Here is a 20,906-nt window from a genome sequence, read left to right on the forward strand (position 1 = left end):
CTGATTTACAAAGCCAGTGTTTTCTTCATTAGGCCACTGGGGCTGAACACACAATGCAACCGACCTGAGGGCAATTGACCGCTCTGAAATGTGACATCTGCCTCACATTTACAGAGTCTCACAAAGTTAAGCACAGATGGAAGCTATTTTCACCCATCATATCTGTCACTGCTCGCGCCATACCAGGCCAGCTACACCAACAACTTGCATTGGTATAGCGCCTTTAGCATTGTAACACAGGAGCGATTGTCAAACAAAATTTGACACCATGCCACATAAGGAGTTATTAGGATAGAAGACCAAAAGCTTGGTTAAAGAGTTAGGTTTTACAGAGCATCTTAAAGGAGGAGAGGGTGAAAGAGAGGCGGAGATATTTAGGGAGTGAATTCCAGAGCTTGGGGCCCAGGCAGTTGAAAGCACGGCCGCCAATGGTGGAGCGATGGAAATAGGGGATGCGAGAGAGGCCAGAATTGGAGAAGCACAGAGATCTTGGATTATTGTAGAGCTGGAGATGGTTACAGAGACAGCGAGGGGCGAGGCCATGGAGGGATTGGAACACAAGGATGAGAATTTTAAAATTGAAGCGTTGCTGGACTGGGAGTCAGTGTGGGTTAGTGAGCACAGGGTGACGGGTGAACCGGACTTGGTGCGAGTTAGGATACGGGCAGCAGAATTATGGATGAGCTCAATTGATGAGTCCCATTTTCGTGGTGTTTCCCCGTTCAACGGAATAAATAAAATTACTAAATGGAAGAAAAATGTTTAATTCACTGAAATAAGTTACTCGACACGAGAAGCACCAAAGTGATGAGTAACAGAAAGGAGCACAATTGTAGTATAAGTAGAATCAGTGAGTACAACTGAAGAATGAAAACATCGCAACACAAGAGAAAGCATTAACTCAGATATTAATTCACAACAAATCAGTAAACTGAAAGAATAAAATGAGTGAATGAAAGTAAAAGCTTTAACACAATGAAATAAAACACTTTCCTTGAAGGAAATTCAAGATGTCTCCTGGGCCGGCAGCTCCCTCGGGAGCTCCCTCGCTCTGCGACTCTATCCTTGGCCATCTGATGCCATCCTTCACCATTTCTCCCCAATCTCCTCTCTTCCATTGTTTAATTTCCCCAGCCTCTAACAATGGCTGCATTTTAGCCCAAACTACAAGTTTAAATTTACCTGGGCGCACGGCTCATCCGGGGCAATTTTTCACTTTGCTAAGTACACCTTCTACCATTTACACAGGATTACATTACACAGGATATACGGCACAGAAACAGGCCATTCGGCCCAACCAGTCCATGCCGGCGTTTATGCTCCACTCGAGCCTCCTCCCGTCTTTCCTGATCTAACTCTATCAGCATAACCCTCTATTCCCTTCTCCCTCATATGCTTGTCCAGCCTCCCCTTAAATGTATCTATACTATTCACTTCAACCACTCCCTGTGGTAGCGAGTTCCACATTCTCACCATTCTCTGGGTAAAGAAGTTTCTCCTAAATTCCCTATTGGATTTCTTGGTGACTATCTTATATTGATGGCCTCTAGTTTTGCTCTTCCCCCACAAGTGGAAACATTCTCTCTGTATCCACTCTATCAAAACCTTTCATAATTTTAAAGACCTCTATTAGGTCAGCCCTCAGCCTTCTCTTTCACTTGCCCCGGCTAAACACCGTAGTGTCAATCTTTAAAACACATTCCCCAGGTGGGTCTTGAACCCACAATCCCAGGCTTAGGAGGCCAGTGCTTTAGATTTTTTATGGATTTAGTCAACATTAAAAACATTTACAACATCGTGATCATTCCATTGTATCAGACAAATCCATGCCGTCACTCTGTTAAGTCATTCGTCCACCATTTATTAACATCAAAAACTGAAGTTTAATTTGTCTGCATTAGGCCACTGGGGCTGAATACACAAGGCAACCCACCTGAGGGCAATTGACCGCTCCGAAATGTGACATCTGTCTCACATTTTCAGTCTTAAAAGTTAAGCACAGATGGATGCTATTTTACTCGACCCTTCAAATAGCTTCTGGACTCACTCGTCCTCCACACCTGTCTCTGAACATGGACATCATTTCATCGATGCTCCAAGCTGACTCCATCCCATCGACCTCACGGGACCTCCTGCTTTAACTTTGGACTTCCTTTCATTAGTCACTGTTGTAATGCTGATTACCACCTACCGCCCTCCAGTCAATGTCCATCACCAAAGGTGGCTCGGTACCACCACTACTGACCGAGCTGGCCAAGTTGCCAGACTGGGTCTGTGGCAGGTGGTGAGGATGATGTCACATTTTGGAGCGGTCAGTTGCCCTCAGGCGGGTTTCATTGTGCATTCAGCCCCAGTGGCCTAATGGATAAGGCACTGGCCTCTTAGGCCTGGAATTGTGGGTTCAATTTCCATCTAGGGTAATGTCTTTTTTAAGGATTGACACACCGGCAGTTCAGGTGGGGCAAGTGGTGGAAGGAGCACTTAAAAACGTGAAAAATTGCCCAGAATACTTTAAACTTGTAGTTTCGGCTAAAATGCAGCCACTATTAGAGGCTGGAGAAATTAAACAATAGAAGAGAGGAGATTTGGGGGAGGGAAGGCATCAGATGCCCAAAGATCTAGTTTAGAGCGAGGGAGGTGCCAGCCCAGGAACCATCTTCAATTTCCTTCAAGGAAAGATTTTTTTATTTCATTGAGTTACCATGAAAATGGGACTCATCAATTGAGCTCATTCAAAATTCTGCTGCCCGTATCTTAACTCGCACCAAGTCCGGTTCACCCGTCACCCTGTGCTCACTAACCCACACTGACTCCCAGTCCAGCAACGCTTCGATTTTAAAATTCTCATCCTTGTGTTCCAATCCCTCCATGGCCTTTCCCCTCCCTGCCTCTGTAACCTTCTCCAGCTCTACAATAAACCAAGATCTCTGCGCTCCTCTAATTCTGGCTTCTCTCGCATCCCCTATTTCCATCGCTCCACCATTGGCGGCCGTGCTTTCAACTGCCTGGGCCCCAAGCTCTGGAATTCACTTCCTAAACATCTCCAACTCTCTACCTCTCTCTGCTCCTTTAAGATGCTCTGTAAATCCTACCTGCTTAACCAAGCTTTTGGTCATCTGTCCTAATAGCTCCTTATCTGGCTTGGTGACAAATTTTGTTTGACAATCGCTCCTGTGTTACTACGCTAAAGTGTAAGATTCACAAAGTTTAAACATTGTCCTATAAGGGTCTATTGGCAGAAGAGGCCTTAATTTTTAAAGACTGTTTTAAAAGAAGCCCAGAAAAAGGGGCATACAAAATGGCCACCAGACCCGTGACCAGCTTTTTGGGACACTTTAAAATGGTTCCTGCAGTCCCCAGACAGCCTTTGTGGATTCAGCCCACAGTAAGTTCTGGAAGGCCGTTTCAGAGAAAATGAAACTAGACAGAACCACATACATCTGGATTGGATGCAGATCCAGTCAGATCGGCCTGTAGATAAAGGCCATCTAAATGTTTACCCAGACAAAGGGAAACAGTTTCAAATTCATAGGGGGAACATCAAGAACCGTTAAAGACATCAAGAGGACATTAAAAACAATACAGGGTCATTCCAGACCAGAGATGGCCGTTACCGGCCATCCCAAAGTAGTTTAAAACATAATAACTATCCCGCTGTGCTACAAGCCCGCCAAAAGTTGAACAAAGACTAACCTTGATCTAGGCGGGAGATAAGGCCTCTTTTGAGAAGTATATCTGGGGACCCGGAGTAGCTATCAACACGCAGGAGATCACCAGCTAGGAAGGGTTGAAGAAGGAAGAACATCGCCAGCCATCGAAAAACGCAGCCCTTTTCGGCATCGATGCAGAGTCCGAGAAAAGACGACGGACCCTGCATCTAGCCCAGGGGTAACTGTCAGGAGGTCATCGACCAACCCCGGGACGCTGACAAAATAGGTAGAAACCTATATGAAAACGGTAAACCAGCTGGGCTGTGCGACGAAATCCATATGAATATGGTAAAACAGTTGGTCTCTCCTCGCACCGATGTCCAGGCCTGCTGACATCCAGCCTGTCCATGATCCTCACCTCGAGGGAGAGAAGGTGTGTCGCAGCCCGCTGCGTTCCGCTGACCACGTGGAGACAGGACGCCTGAGAGGATCAAAACGCAGACTTCAAAACCTCTATGTTTCAAACTGGGATTGGTGAGCATGTTTCTGGCCCCTCATAATCTGATCTAGATAGGCTTAGGGGGTGGGCATTTAAGGGGTAATTAACTATGAGTTGTTGTCCCTCGATGTTCCGTGTGTTTCCCCATTACGTGATGACCTCTGTAAAGTATAATATGCCTGTATATATCTTAGCTAGTACTGCGTTATGATTTGTTTTCCCCTTCCATGTACCTTATTGGCTTGCAGTTTGATTTGTTTCTCTATGCAATAAAATTTCATTTTGTTTTCATTAAACCTGGTCTATAGAGTATTCTCTGCATTGTAGTTCCTGCCTCAAATCCAATGTATAGAACCTAAGGGGCGAGTGGGTCGAACCACTCAAGGTTTTACTGTGCAAGAGAGAGAGAGGCCTCTAGAGAGAGAAACCTCTGCGATCTAAGAGAAAACCCCTTACAAAAGGCACTATACCAATGCAAGTTGTTGTTGTAGCTGGCCTGGTATGGCGCGAGCAGTGACAGATATGATGGGTGAAAATAGCTTCCATTTGTGCTTAATTTTGTGAGACACTTAAAATGTGAGCCAGATGTCATATTTCAGAGCGGTCAATTGTCCTCAGGTGGATCACCTTGTCCATTAAGCTCCAGTGGCCTAATGGATAAGGCACTGGTCCTCCTAAACCACGGATTGTGGGTTTAAGTTCCATCTGAGGTGATGATTTTTAAAGATTGACAATACGGCGGTGGTTTTATAGGGCAAGTGGTGAAAGGTACAGCCAGGCGGGGAGGCTGCATTAAGGAGGACGGTATCATCACCTGTGAGACAAGTTTGAATCCACAATCCTTGGCTTAGGAGACCAGTGCCTTATCGCTCGCCAAGCCTCCCGCCCAGATCGCCAGCTGGGAGATAATCTTATTCTTCCCATCCCACTCACCACTGTCAGCGCTGACCCTGTGGACTCCGCCAGCAGATCAGCTATCACCGCCCCTCTCCACAACTAATCCAGAATGTCCAATCACTTGTGAACAAGGTTCTTACCAACCATGAGCTTATTGTGGGTGATTGCATTGACATCACAGCCTTGATGGAAACTTGACTGATGGGTAATGACACCTTCCTGTGAATGAAGCATTGCCACCTGGCTATACCTTCCACCACTGGCCCTGACTGAACCTTCCTTCGTGTTAATCATTAAAAACACATCACCCCAGATGGTACTCGAACCCACAATCAGGAAGCCAGTGCCTTATCCATTAGGCCACTGGGGCTGAATACGAAAAGCAGCCCACCTGAGGGCAATTGACCGCTCCGATTTGTGACATCAGCCTCACAGTTTCAGAATCTTAGAAAGATAAGCACAGATGGGAGCTATTTTCACCCATCATATCTGCCACTGCTCGCGCCATACCAAGCCATCTACAACAACAACTTGCATTGGTATAGCGCATTTATCATAGTAACACAGAAGCGATTGTCAAACAAACTTTGACACTGTAGGAATTGACGAATTCCTACGAATAACTGAGATTGACACAGGAGAACAATGAAACAGGTCTTTACTCAACGGAGATGCCACGAGGACTGCCTGGGCAGTCACGTGGTTTGCGACGTGACGTCTTCGCGTTTGCCCGCGCTCTTAGAGGGGCCACGCCCCGTACATGCAAACTCTATATACAAAACACAGTAATGCCTAACACAATGGTACAGGCTTAGGCTGGTGTTAGAACATCGTTAAAGAGAATTATGTACAGTTAGCCAGAGTCATTCAGTGGTTCTGCCACAACACCAAGCCACATAAGGAGCTATTAGGACAGATGACCAAAATCTTGGTTAAAGAGTTAGGTTTTATAGAGCATCTAAAAGGTGGAGAGAGAGGTAGCGAGGCGGAGATATATCGGGAGGGAATCCCAGAGCTTAGGGCCCGGGCAGCTAAAAGCACGGCCATTGATGAAACGAGGGAAAAAAGAAAAAAGACTTGTATTTATATAGCGCCTTCTGTGACCTGGACATCCCAAAGCGCTTTATAACCAATGAAGCACTTTTTGAAGTGTAGTCACTGTTGTAATGTAGGAAATGCGGCATCCAATTTACGCACAGCAAGCTCCCACAAGCAGCAACGTGATAATGACCAGATAATCTGTTTCAGTGATGCTGGCTGAGGGATAAATATTGGCCACAGGACACTGGGGAGAACACCCTTACTCTTCTTTGAAATAGAGCCATGGGATTGTTTGCCATGGCATCAGGCCAAACATGGGCAAGGAAACCTCATGCTGATTACCACCTACCGCCCTCCAGTCAATGTCCATCACCAAAGGTGGCTCGGTACCACCACTACTGACCGAGCTGGCCAAGTTGCCAGACTGGGCCTGTGGCAGGTGGTGAGTGAACCAACATGAGGGAAAACCTAATTGACCAAAGCACCAACTCACCAAGGTTTCTTCTACAGCACCTCCCAAACCCGTGACCTCGAAGCACAAGAGTAGCAGGCACATGGGAACACCACCAGCTCCATGTTCCCCATCAAGTCGCACACCATCCTGACTTGGAAGTATATCGGCCGTTCCTTCATCATCGCTGGGTCGAAACCCTGGAACTCCCTCCCCAACAGCACTATGGGAGTACCTTCACCACACGGACTGCAGCGGTTCAAGAAGGCGGCTCACCACCACTTTCTCAAGGGCTATTAGGGATGGGCAATAAATGTTGGCTTTGCTAGCGACGCCCAGATCCCGTGAATGAATAAAAAATTTGGAGGAAATTTCTGCTCATACAATACCGGATGTCAGATAAATCAGAGACAGTGACGGGGTCGCGAGAGGTGGTGGTGAGGTACAGTTGGGTATCGTCAGTGTACATGTGGAATCTGACATTGTATTTTCAGCTGATGTTGCCAAGATGCAGCATGTAGATGAGAAATAGGAGGGGGCCAACGATAGATCCTTGGGGGACTCCAGAGGTAACAGTGCGGGAGTGGGAAAAGAAACCACTGCAGGTGATTCTCTGGCTACGATTGGCTAGATAAGAGTGGAACCAGGCAAGTGCAGTCTCACCCAGCTGGATGACGGAGGAGAGACGTTGCAGCATGATGGTGTGGTCAACCATACTGAAGACAAGTTGAGAAGGTTGAAGAGGGATAGTTTACCATGGACACAGACACATAGGATGTTATTTGTGACTTTGATAAGAGCCTTTTCAGTACTGTGGCGGGGCGGAAATCTAATTGGAGGGATTCAAACATGGAGTTGAGGGAAAGATGGGCACAGATTTGGGAGGTGACAGCAAGTTCAAGGACCTTGGATGAAAAGGGAGGTTGGAGATGGGGTGGTAGTTTGCAAAGACAGAGGCGTCAAGAGTGTATTTTTGAGGAGATGGCGGCTGATTTGAAGGGGAGGGGGAGAGTACCTGAGGAGAAGGAACCATTTAAATATCAGCTAACATGGGGTCAAGAAGGAAAGTTGGGTGGTGAAACGCCACGGGACGTTTTACTATGTTAAAGGTGCTATATAAATGCAAGTTGTTGTAGATGGCTCTGGTATGGCGCTAGCGGCAGATACGATGGGTGGAAATAGATTCCATCTGTGCTTATCTTTCTCAAACTGATAATGTGAGGCCGATGTCACATTTCGGAGTGGTCAGTTGCCTTCATGTGAGGTACTTTACATATTTAGCCCCAGTGGCCTAATGGCTAAGGCAATTAGCCTTCTAAGTTAGGGATCATGGGTTCAAATCCCATCCGGGGTGGTGTGTTTTTAAGGATTTACACAACGGTGGTTTAGGCGGGGCAAGTGGTGGAAGGTGCACTTTTCAAAGTGGAAAATTGCCCAGAATGGGCAGTGGGCCCAAGATACTTTAAAATTGTAGTTTGTGCTAAAATTCAGCCACTATTGGAGGCTGGGGAAATGAAACAATGGAAGAGAGGAGATTGGGGAGAAATGGTGAAGGATGGCATCGGATGGCCAAGGATAGAGTCGCAGAGCGAGGGAGCTGCCAGCCCAGGAGACATCTTGAATTTCCTTCAAGGAAAGTGTTTTATTTTATTGAGTTAACGCTTTTACTTTCATTCACTCATTTTATTCTTTCAGTTTACTGATTTGTTATGAATCACTTGTGAGTTAATGCTTTCTCTTTTGTTTAGATGCATTCATTCATTAGAGAGCGGTAGCATAATGGTTATGTTACTGGACAAATAACCCACAGACCTGGGCTAAAGATCCATAGACATGAGTTCAAATCCCAGAATGAGTAGCTGGGGAATTTTAGTTCAGTTAATTAAATAAATGTGGAATGAAAAGCTAACATCAGTAATGGTGATAGATTTGTTATCAGTTAATGCTTTCTCTTGTGTTGCGATGTTTTCATTCTTCAGTTGTACTCACTGATTCTACTTATACTACAATTGTGCTCCTTTCTGTTACTCATCACTTTGGTGCTTCTTGTGTCAAGTAATTCATTTCTTCCATTTAGTAATTTTATTTCTTCTGTTGAACGGAGAAACACCATGAAAATGGGACTCATCAATTGAGCTCATCCATAATTCTGCTGCCCATATCCTAACTCGCACCAAGTCTGGTTCACCCGTCACCCTGTGCTCACTAACCCACACTGACTCCCAGTCCAGCAACGCTTCCATTTTAAAATTCTCATCCCTGTGTTCCAATCCCTCCATGGCCTCACCCCTCGCTGTCTCTGTAACCTTCTCCAGCTCTACAATCATCCAAGATCCCTGCGCTTCTCCAATTCTGGCCTCTTTCAAATCCCCTATTGTAATTGCTCCACCATTGGCGGCTGTGCCTTCAACTGCACTTTGTCCAGCTTACAGCCCATCGCCCATCGCTGCTGTTACCTGCTGAGTCTGTGACTGCCCCACTGGTTTATTTTTCTGCTGTCTGGGTCCTGACCAGAAATTCACTCTCCTGGGCCGACGTCCATTTCTCCACCGTTTCCGGATCTTATGGTGGCCTCCAACTTCACCACCGCTTTCTGCCCCACGGCAATTCTCCACATTTCCACGGAAATATCTCGCAGTTACTCTGCCCTCACAAACCGCTACAGAATGTCCATCCACTTGTGAACATGGTCCTCACCATCCATGAGTTTATGGTGGATGATTACATTGACATCACGGTGTAAAGTCTGTGGGTTGTACAGTTAATAACGACACAGACTTCAGGAATAACAAACAAACAGGTCTTTACTATTCGAAGGTCAGGGCGAATCTGCCCAAGGAATCATGCCACAACACTTATATACCGGTGTGGTCACCGTCGGTATTACAGTATACAGAAGCCAAACAAGTAGTGCCACACCTAAAGTAGTTCTCTTAAAGGTGAATGGTTACATACAATACTTCTCTTAAAGGTAGACGGGTACATACACTACAATCCTCCCTTTTTAGCTTATTACATACAGAGTCCCCATTAAACATAACATATCTTCGACTTCATATAAAACAATTTACAGACATAGTCTCGGTGGGAAACAGTTCACAGGTTCAGTCTCTGCGGGAACAGTTCACAGATTCAGTCTCTGATCTTGACTCGGTCCGAACAACATCTCTTTGGTGTAGATGGTTCACATTGCTAGCGTGATTCCTCCATATCCTTTTCTTGACGTAACAGCTTGAACTTTCGTCCTGCTGAACCAGCAGTGCTGACTTTTACAACAACTGGGTTGCCTTGATATTTTCCTACTTCCCAACTGATTTAACTCCTTTCATAGGGTCCACGCATGATCTGGTAGAAGTGATAATATTTGCGATAGTTATCATCTTCTGCTTCTTCTTTTTCTTTTCTGCTTTTTGGAGACTCTCGGGGCTCCCTTATCAGCTGCCAGCTGTAGCGCCACCAACTCTCTATGTTCCTTCGACTTTAAGTGCTTCATCCTGATTTCGGCACTGATATGCCTATCAATTAGTCCAATAAAAGGCGACGAGTTAAGAACGTAACTGAAGGTTTTTATTGGCTAAATAACAGAGCCCACCCTCGTGGGTGATCCGATCCAACAGGGAGGAATACTAGCCAGTCAGCTACCTTTATACCTGGGCAGGTAATGGGCGGAGTCGGAGGTGGTCAGCCCAGGTATAACAGTGCGACAAGAGGCGACCTCGTGTAGTGATGTGACAGTGAGAACAGTGAGAACAATATACAGTGATAACTATAACAGTGGTTTACCACATTCACCCCTTGTTTAGATTAGAGTCCGGCGGGGTGAAGTGTATTACCAGCTCTGGTATGTCAGTCTGTCCGGAGGCTTCGTTAGCCTCTCCGATCGTCGCAGCGGCGGTGTTACATTATCCGGTGTTAAAGCTGGTGTCTGCGTAGTCGGCAAAGGCTCGTGGGGTTCCGGCATGCCGTCTACCTCGGCTGGACTCGGGGGGTTGGGAGGGGGGGGTGAGGGTGCGAGGTCTCGTAAGGAGACAGTGTCCTCCCGTCCGTCTGGGTAAGCCACATAGGCGTACTGGGGGTTGGCGTGCAGGAGGTTCACCTTCTCGACCAGGGGGTCCGTTTTATGGGCCCTCACGTGCTTTCGCAGCAAGACGGGTCCCGGAGAGGTCAGCCAGGTTGGTAGGGTGGTTCCCGTAGTCGACTTCCTGGGGAAGACAAACATTCGGGCATGGGGGGTGGTGTTAATGGCAGTGCAAAGTAGTGACCGGATGGAGTGCAGCGCAATCGGGAGGACCTCTTGCCAGCGGGAGGTTGGGAGGCCCTTAGACTTTAAGGCTAAGAGGGTGGCCTTCCATACCGTCGCGTTCTCTCTTTCCACCTGGCCGTTCCCTCGGGGGTTGTAGCTGGTGGTCCTGCTTGCTGCAATACCCCTCTCCAATAGGAACTGACGGAGTTCCTCGCTCATGAAGGAGGCGCCCCGGTCACTATGTATATAGTTCGGGAACCCGAACAAGGCGAAGAGTTTGTTCAGGCATTTAATGACCGTGTTACTGGTCATGTCTGGGCAGGGGAAGGCAAAGGGGAAACGGGAGTACTCATCAACGATGTTGAGGAAGTACACATTACGGTCGGATGACGGTAGGGGCCCCTTGAAGTCGATGCTCAGACGCTCGAAGGGGCGGGTGGCCTTGATCAGGCTTGCTCTGTCCGGCTTATAGAAGTGCGGTTTGCACTCAGCACAGATCTGGCAGTTCCTGGTCATGGTCCTGACCTCCTCGGTGGAGTATGGCAGGTTGCGGGCCTTAATGAAATGGTAGAGTCTGGTGACTCCGGGGTGGCAGAGGTCATTGTGGAGGGTCTGAAGTCTATCACTTTGCGCGCTGGCGCATGTAATGCGTGAAAGAGCATCAGGGGGGTCGTTCAGTTTACCGGGCCGGTACAAGATCTCATAATCATAGGTGGAAAGCTCGATTCTCCACCTCAAGATTTTGTCGTTCTTGATCTTGCCCCTCAGCTTGTTATTAAACATGAAGGCAACCGAGCGTTGGTCGGTGAGGAGGGTAAATCGTTTGCCTGCCAAGTAGTGCCTCCAGCGCCGTACTGCCTCCACAATTGCCTGGGCTTCCTTCTCGACCGACGAGTGTCGGGTCTCGGGGCCCTGTAGGGTCCTTGAGAAGAAGGCTACCGGCCTACCCTCCTGGTTAAGGGTAGCGGCTAGGGCGAAGTCGGATGCATCGCTCTCCACTTGGAAGGGGATTGACTCATCCACTGCGTGCATTGTGGCCTTGGCTATGTCTCCCTTAATGAGGGAGAAGGCCGCGCACGCCTCTTCCGTGAGGGGGAAGGATGTGGTTTTCAGGAGGGGTCTGGCTTTGTCCGCATAATTGGGTACCCATTGGGCATAGTAGGCGAAAAGCCCCAGGGTTCTCCTAAGTGCTTTTGGACAGTGGGGGAGGGGTAGCTCCATGAGGGGGCGCATTCTTTCGGGGTCGGGGCCGATGACTCCGTTCTCTACTACACAGCCAAGGATGGCAAGGCGCGCTGTGTTAAACACGCATTTCTCCTTATTGTAGGTGAGGTTCAGCCGTTGGGCCGTACGGAGGAATTTCTCCAGATTCACGTCGTGGTCCTGCCGGTCGCGGCCGCAGATGGTGACGTTATCTAGGTAGGGGAATGTGGCCTGCAGTCCGTTCTGGTCAACCATCCGGTCCATCTCCCTTTGGAAGACCGAGACCCCGTTGGTGACACCGAAGGGGACCCTAAGGAAGTGGTATAGGCGCCCATTCGCCTCGAAGGCGGTGTACTGGCGGTCCTCGGGGTGGATAGGGAGTTGGTGGTAGGCCGACTTAAGGTCGATGGTCGAGAATACGCGGTATTGTGCAATCTGATTGACCATGTCAGATATGCGGGGAAGGGGGTATGCGTCCAGCTGGGTGTATCTGTTTATGGTCTGGCTGTAGTCGATGACCAGGCGATTTTTATCGCCGGTCTTAACGACCACGACCTGGGCACGCCAGGGGCTGTTGCTCCCCTCGATGATGCCCTCCTTCAGGAGACGCTGCACCTCAGAGCTAATGAAAGCTCTGTCCCCAGCGCTGTACCGCCTGCTCTTGGTAGCGACGGGTTTGCAGTCGGGGGTGAGGTTAGCGAACAGGGAAGGTGGCGGCACCTTGAGGGTGGATAGGCTGCAGGTGTTACGCGGTGGGCGGTTTAACCTTCGCTGGTTGTCGACTGTGAGTGGGGGGAGGGGTCCACCGTATGCTAGGGTTACACTTTGGAGGTGGGATTGGAAGTCCAGCCCTAGTAGGACGGCAGCGCAGAGCTGGGGGAGGACGAGGAGTTTAAAGTTTTTATACTCTGTACCCTTAACCGACAAGGTCACAGCACAGTAGCCGCTAATGTCCGTGGCGTGGGACCTCGATGCCATCGAGATTCGGTTGCGCGTTGGCAGGACAGGGAGGGAGTAGTGGCTCACCGTGTCTGGGTGGATGAAGCTCTCCGTGCTTCCGCTGTCGAACAGGCAGGTCGTGGCGTGGCCGTTTACTTTGATGTCCATCATCGACTTGGACAGGTGGTGTGGGCGGGCTTGATCCAGAGTGACGGAGGCTAGCGTGTAGGTAAGCGAGTCGTTGTCGTCTGCGGGCGAGGCGGTCGTCGGGTCCGGGGGCCCGGTGGCAGTCGGGCGTGGTGTGTAAAATGGCGTCTCCCACGAGGTAGGACAAAATGGCGGAGAAGATGGCTGCCCCCATAACTCACATGAGGCACTATTGGGGTCGGTTGCCTTGATCAAAGATGGCCGCCCCCATGACTCACGTGTGGGGATACTGGCCTCAGTTGCCGTGAAAGAAGATGGCCGCCCCCACAGTTCGCATGAGGCACTGCTGGCCTCTGAAGATCCGCTCCTGCAGGCCTTAGAGAAGTGGCCTTTCTTCCTGCAGGTTGTGCAGGTAGAGTTCCTGGCTGGGCAGCGCGACCTCGGGTGCTTCTCCTGGCCGCAAAAGAAGCAGCCGGCGGCCCGATCGCGGGTGCCCGATGTCGGAGCCGGTACCGGGGGTGGCGGGCCCGGTCGGGTCCGGGACGCCGACGCTGAGGTAGGTCCCGGGGGCGGCGCTGCGAAGGGTATTGCGGTAGGGGTCGGGCCCGAGTCCCAGGGTCGCGAGCAGTACCTGGAAAACGCCTCCTGGTCCTGATGGGCCACCTCCAGGGAGAGAGCGAGGGCTTCAGCTTTGTCCAGGTCGAGGTCTTTAGCTTCAAGCAGTCTTTGCCGTGAGTAGTCGGACCGTAGGCCTTTCACAAAGGCATCGCGGATATTATCTTCCGTATTTTCAACAGCCGTCACCGCTTTAAAGTCACAGTTCCTGCCGAGTGCTCTTAGCGCCCGTAAAAATTCAGCTACAGACTCTCCTGGCTGTTGCGGGCGGGATCTTAGGAGGTGCCTGGTGTACATGTAATTTACCGGGCTGCGGTACTGCTGTTTCAGTAGGTTGATAGCGGCCTCGTACGTAGTCGTGTCCTGTATGAGTGCGTATACTCTCGGGCTCGCTTGGGCGTTCAGAAGTCTTAGTTTGGATCTCTGCGGGGCGCCGGATTCTTCCAGGTAGGATTCGAAGCAGTCCAGCCAGTGTTTGAAGTTGAGGGCTGCGTTTGGTGCCTGTGGGTTTAGATCCAGGTATGGTGGTTTCAAGGCTTGCAGCCAAGCCGGCTGGTGTGGCCCGTTGTCTGGAGGCTGCTGTTGCTGTGCTGCTGGGTGAGCTCCTTGCTGTTGCTGTTCATTATCAGACATCTTTAAAATTTAGTCAATAAAATTGATATGCCTATCAATTAGTCCAATAAAAGGCGACGAGTTAAGAACGTAACTGAAGGTTTTTATTGGCTAAATAACAGAGCCCACCCTCGTGGGTGATCCGATCCAACAGGGAGGAATACTAGCCAGTCAGCTACCTTTATACCTGGGCAGGTAATGGGCGGAGTCGGAGGTGGTCAGCCCAGGTATAACAGTGCGACAAGAGGCGACCTCGTGTAGTGATGTGACAGTGAGAACAGTGAGAACAATATACAGTGATAACTATAACAGTGGTTTACCACAGGCACTTTGGGAGTTTTCATCACAAACTGGGCAGACCACATCCTCGTAATATTCAATGTCACTCAACAGGTCATGGTAATATTCGGGTTCGTCCTGAGTTAGGCCAGCGAGAGGGCCTTCTACTTCCTCCTTACCCATCTGGACGTTAGCTGACTGTGGTTCCTTCCCTAGACATCTTTCTTGAAAAGACTTCTTCATGCATTCATCTTCATCCCGCTCTTCCTGGGTTTCCTGCAAATCCTTCACTAATGACTTCATTTGTGATTTCAACACTTCCCCTTCCCTCGGGGATTGATTGATCGGGCTATTCAATCCTTCTACTGGAGCAGCTGTTTCAACATTCTGTTGTTCACATAGACGCGATTCAGCGTACTTTTGGCATCCCAGTAAAGTCTGTTTTGCAACCTCAGCTATTTCCCAAACTTTTGAGAGCTCTGAACTCCTTCCCGTTGAAGATTGAAGCTCGTGTTCAGATTGTTCCCATTGCAGAGTCTTTTCCCTCAGCATATGAAGGAGTTGGCTGACCGTTAACTCTTCCACGGGAACACTGTGGATCAGAGTCTTCTCCATTTCATCCACCTTTTCCTCCAATGCTTCCACCTTCTGTTCCTCTTGTACTTTGGCTTTCAGCGCTCGGAAAAGTTGCGCCCTGATGCTCTCTAGCTCATGTTCAGGGACCATTCTTACAGTCTCTGTGTTTCTTACAGTTTCCTTTTCTTCCACTGAAAGGATTCCCAGTTGAATCTGTTCTTCAAGTTGTTGAACCTCGGACATTGCCGCCTCATATTTGTCTTGGGTTTCCTTCAATATTTTTATGAGTTCTTGGACGTCTTGTCTTTCATGTTCTGCCATGTCTTTCACCTCTAATTTCTCATCTATGGATGGAACTTCTACCGATGAGTCTGTCTTGGCCTTGAGCTCATCAAGAATTTCCTGCAGCCTTTGGACTTCTTGCTCATGTTCAACCTTTAGTTGTTCATATGCTTCTACTGAAACTAGCTTTTCGGAGGTTGCCGAGTTAACCCCCTCCAGAATTGTAGCCTGGGCCTGTTCATACTGTTCTTTCAACTTCTCACACTCTGCTTGTAAGGAGTCGTAGAGAAGAACTGGAATAACATCCTGGCTTCCTGAAGATTCCTCTTCATTTGCTTCTTTCGCAATGTCCTGTTGGAGTTCAGCCAAGGCTGCTATGCTATCTGCCTCTCGAAGTCTCACTGCCATCAAATCTTCTTTATTCCTGCAGTCTATCTCAGCCATTTTCCGATTACTTTCATTTAACTGAGTGAGTAGTCCCTTATTCTGGGCTGAGAGATATTGCACCTTCTCATGTAGACCATAGCACTCCTTCTCTGCTCGACATAGCTGGTTACTGCTGATTTGGTTCTGTGTTTCAAGTTCCAACATCCTTTGCTTAGCTTCTTTCAGTTTCGCCCCTATAAGCTCCTCTTGCAACATGGCCACATTATTCACATCAGGTAAAGAAGCGTTTCTCTTTTCCATGTCCAAGATCTTTTTCTGCATATCTTTAAGTGCACACTGCAATTCAGCTTCTCTTAACCTTGCTTGCACTAGCTCCGTCTCCAATTGCAGAACAAAATCCTCAGTGTAGCGTGGTTTGCCTTTATGCTGTATCTCTAGATCATGCAAATATTCTAACTCCTGAACATCATAAGGGAGATGTGATCGGTAATTGGTCACGATGGCTCTATGGTCGCTCTTTGCTTGAGCTAGCTGCCTCTGCTGTCTTTCCAGGTTCTCCCATTCGGTGTCCCAGAACTTTTCCATTGTTTTCATCTCTTGTACGAGACGGTAACTCAACTGTTCTAATTGTTGTCATACTTTGAAATAAGTTTGAGTCCGAGTTCGGTGTTCTTCCATCGTGGATAAGTCCTTAACTTGAACAGGCTCAGAATTCTCTGTCAAACTGGAGTTCTGCTCTGAAGCTTTATTCTTCTCGGTAGCATAAGCCTTTATGCATGTCTTCGTTTTCTCCACCATAGTCGGCAAGTTCATTTTAGCCTTGTCTTCCATATTTGAGTTGGTCTTATCGTCATCCGTTTCAGAATCTGAGCTGATAGCTTGCACCGAGTCCTCACTCATTATGGCTTTTAGATAGTGCCATTCCATGTCTATTTTCTTGATCCACTCTCGTCCTAGAAGTGGTGGTCCTCCCTCAGATAATACGTACAAGTTCATTCTTGGGTGTTCTTTACCCCTATCTCTCACCTTGACTCTTATCTTCCCCATGGGGTATACCTTATGCCCCGTGTATGTCTGCAATACGAACTTGGTATTTCTTAAGGGTATGTGAGAGAATAGCCGGTGGTAGTCCCTTCGATTTATGACTGATAGAGCTGATCCAGTGTCCAACTCCATTCTTACTTGGACTCCAGCTATTTTTAGTATGACCCAGATAGTTTGTAGGTCAGCTTCCTTACTCACATTGTGAATTCTCAGACTACCCAGCTCCTGGCTGTTTGGGTCTGAGTCTGAATTCTGTTCGTCTGAACTCTTCTCAGCCACCTTGTGTACCTTGTTGTACTTTTCTTGTGGTGGCTTCCTTTGGTTGTTGGTCTTCTTCCCTGACCGGCATACCTTAGCGATGTGACCCAGTTTGCCACATTTCCTACATTCTTGGTTCTTAAACCAGCATTGATTCTGGTCGTGTGTTGTCTTCCCACAACGATAGCATTTTGTTGTACTTGAGGTAATTTGGTCCACCCCGAGTGCCGCCGCCTTTAGCTGCATTTCCGCCGTTCCTTTCGCTGCGGCTTCGTGCGATGCGGCTATAAGGACAGCCCTGTCAAGTATGAGGTCGTTCTCTTCGAGTAGTCGCTTTTGTGTCCCTTCCTTGGACAATCCGCATACGAACTTGTCTCGCAGTGCCTCTGTCAGATTCCCTCCGAACTGGCAGCATTTCGCTAGCCTACACAGTTCAACCAAATATTCCGCGTTGCTTTCGTCTTTCCGTTGCGTTCTTGCATAGAATTTGAATCGTTCAGCCAACATCAACGGTGTGGGGTTCAAGTGATCCTTCAGAACAGCCACAATCCCTTCGAAAGTCTGATCCGCCGGTTTAGCTGGTGCTAGTAGATGCTTCAAGAGCCTGTATGTCTTTGCGCCCATCGAGTTTAGCAATGTTATCGCTTTGTCGTCTTCCTCTATTTTGTTGGCTTCACAATAGATCTCGATGCGTTCCACGTACGTGGCCCAGTCTTCTATCTCAGAATTAAAATCGTTAATATTCCCTCGCTCAGGCATCTTCCTTTCCTTGGGAGCAGCACAAGTATTTCTTTAAATTCTTATTTATTATTTATTTATTTCTAAGATGGCGGTTTTTCCCGCGAAAATGGCGGTTTCCCGCTCTTTCCTTCTCTCCCCGCCCCTTCAATGGCGGTCTCCCGCGTCTGTCGTCTTCTCCGCCTAATGGCGGCTTCCCGCGTTTCTTCCCTGGTGGGAGGGGTACGCTTTCCCCACAGCGGACAGGTTCAGCCACTGGGCTGGCTTCCGCACAGCTCCCCTTACTCGGCTCTGTCTTTCTCTCCCGCTCGCACGGCTCTACCGGCGCTGGGTACCCCGTTCACGGAGAACAGTTCAGCCACTGGACTGGCTCTCGCGCAGTCTCTCTCCCCTTGCTCGGCTCTGTCTCTCTCTCCCCCACGTTCGGCTCTACCGGCGCTGGGTACCCCGTTGGTGGAGAACAGTTCAGCCGCTGGACTGGCTCTCGTGCAGCCTCCTTTGGTCGGCTCTGCCTCTCCCACACGCCCGGCTCCCGTTCGCCTCCCAGCCCTCACGCAGTCCGGTGCTTCCCTCCCCGGCTGCGGCTGAGTTTCTCTCTTCCCGCGCCTGCTCCCGGTCTCAGCGCTTCGTGGCTTCGGTCGCTGCCCAGCTTTTCCCGCCGATCGCGGTCCGGCTATCTCACGACGCCGTTGGACCCGCCTTCCTGACCAGCTCTGCTCCCCCTCGACCGTGGTCGAGTGCACAGCCCTTATCCTCCGGATTTCGTTACACTTTTCCCTACTCACAGTCTCCGCGGCCGCCTTGTTTCCTGCTGATCGGCTCACTCCGCACCGTGGTAGAAGGGTAGTCAGTGCCTGTTGCTGATGGAAGCTTTTGTTCCTAAAGTCTTCCTCCTTTCTATTGCTGCAGCCTCGTGTTTTCTTCCAGCAGAACGACGAGGGTGGTTGCCTCTCTTCGACGCTCTTTAGTTGCTTTGGTAGTCTTGCCGCAGGGTACGATCGGACTCGTCGCCACTGTAAAGTCTGTGGGTTGTACAGTTAATAACGACACAGACTTCAGGAATAACAAACAAACAGGTCTTTACTATTCGAAGGTCAGGGCGAATCTGCCCAAGGAATCATGCCACAACACTTATATACCGGTGTGGTCACCGTCGGTATTACAGTATACAGAAGCCAAACAAGTAGTGCCACACCTAAAGTAGTTCTCTTAAAGGTGAACGGTTACATACAATAGTTCTCTTAAAGGTAGACGGGTACATACACTACACACGGCCTTGACGGAAACTTGGCTCACAGGTGATGACACCGTCCTCTTTCATGCAGCCTCCCCGCCTGGCCATACAATTCACCACTTGCCCTGCCTAAACCGCCTTAGCATCAATCTTTAAAAAAGCATCACTTTAGATGGGACTCAAACCCACCATAAGGCGAGTGCCTTATCCATTAGGCCACTGGGGCTTAAAGGACAATATTGCCCACCTGAGGGCAAGTGACCGCTCCGAAATGTGACATCTGCCGCATATTTTCAGAGTCTCACAATGTTAACCCAAGATGGGAGCTATTTTCACCCATCGTATCTGTCACTGCTCGCGCCATACCAAGCCATCTACAACAACAACTTGCATTGGTATAGCGCCTTTAGCGTAGTAACACAGGAGCAATTGTCAAAGAAAATTTGACACCAAGCCACATAAGGAGCTATTAGGACAGATGATCAAAAGCTTGGTTAAAGAGTTAGGTTTTATAGAGCATCTTAAAGGAGGAGAGGGAGGTAGAGAGGCGGAGACATTTAGGGAGTGAATTCCAGAGCTTGGGGCCCAGGCAGTTGAACGCACAGCCGCCAATGGTGGAGCGATGGAAATAGGGGATGTGATAGAGGCCAGAATTGGAGAAGCGCAGAGATCTTGGATTATTGTCGGGCTGGAGAAGGTTACAGGGCGAGGCCATGGAGGGATTGGAACACAAGGATGAGAATTTTAAAATGGAAGCGTTGCTGGACTGGGAGTCAGTGTGCGTTAGTGAGCACAGGGTGACGGGTGAACCAGATTGGTGCGAGTTAGGATACGGGCAGCAGAATTTTGGATGAGTTGAATTGATGAGTCCCATTTTCGTGGTGTTTCCCCGTTCAACGGAAGAAATCAAATTACTAAATGGAAGAAAAAGCTTTAATTCACTGAAATAAATTACTCGACACAAAGTGATGAGTAACAGAAAGGAGCACAATTGTAGTATAAGTTGAATCAGTGAGTACAACTGAAGAATGAAAACATTTCAACATAAGAGAAAGCATTAAGTCAGAATTAATTCAAAACAAATCAGTAAACTGAAAGAATAAAATGGATGAAAGAAAGAAAATCCGTTAATTCAATGAAATAAAACACTTTCCTTGAAGGAAATTCAAGATGTCTCCTGGGCTGGCAGCTCCCTCGGGAGCTCCCTCGCTCTGCGACTCTATCCTTGGCCATCCGATGCCATCCTTCACCATTTCTCCCCAATCTCCTCTCTTCCATTGCTTAAGTTCCTCAGGCTCTAATAGTTTTGCATTTTAGCCCAAACTACAAGTTGAAATTGACCTGGGCTCCAATGCTCATCCGGGGTAATTTTTCACTTTGTTAAGTATACGTTCCACCATTGACACAGGATTACATTACACAGGATATACGGCACAGAAACAGGCCCTTCGGCCTGTAGGATTTCGCAATATTTTCAAAATTTTCTACAGCTCCGAAGATTTATTTTTAATTATAGAACACTTGGGTAGAATACACCTTTAAAAATCCAGGGATCAAAAATGGACGTCAGACCTCGTGGCAGAAGAAAACACAGCCTGTGTGTCTGTGAAAAGGATAATCAAAGATGGCTCTCCGACCTCATCGCAGAAGACACAACACAGCCCGTGTGCTGTGAAAAGGAAAATCAAAGATGGCTGACAAAGGATTAAAAAAAAAAACAGCCCTTGAAGTAGTAAGGTATTTAAATCGTCAATCAAATGCGGTTTGGGAAACTGCTACAATGTTGACTCAAAAGATTAAGTGCTTGAGAC

The sequence above is a fragment of the Somniosus microcephalus genome, chromosome 28, assembly GCF_052327205.1.
Source record: "Somniosus microcephalus isolate GS21.2 chromosome 28, FLI_Smic_1.0, whole genome shotgun sequence".
NCBI lineage: Eukaryota > Metazoa > Chordata > Chondrichthyes > Squaliformes > Somniosidae > Somniosus > Somniosus microcephalus.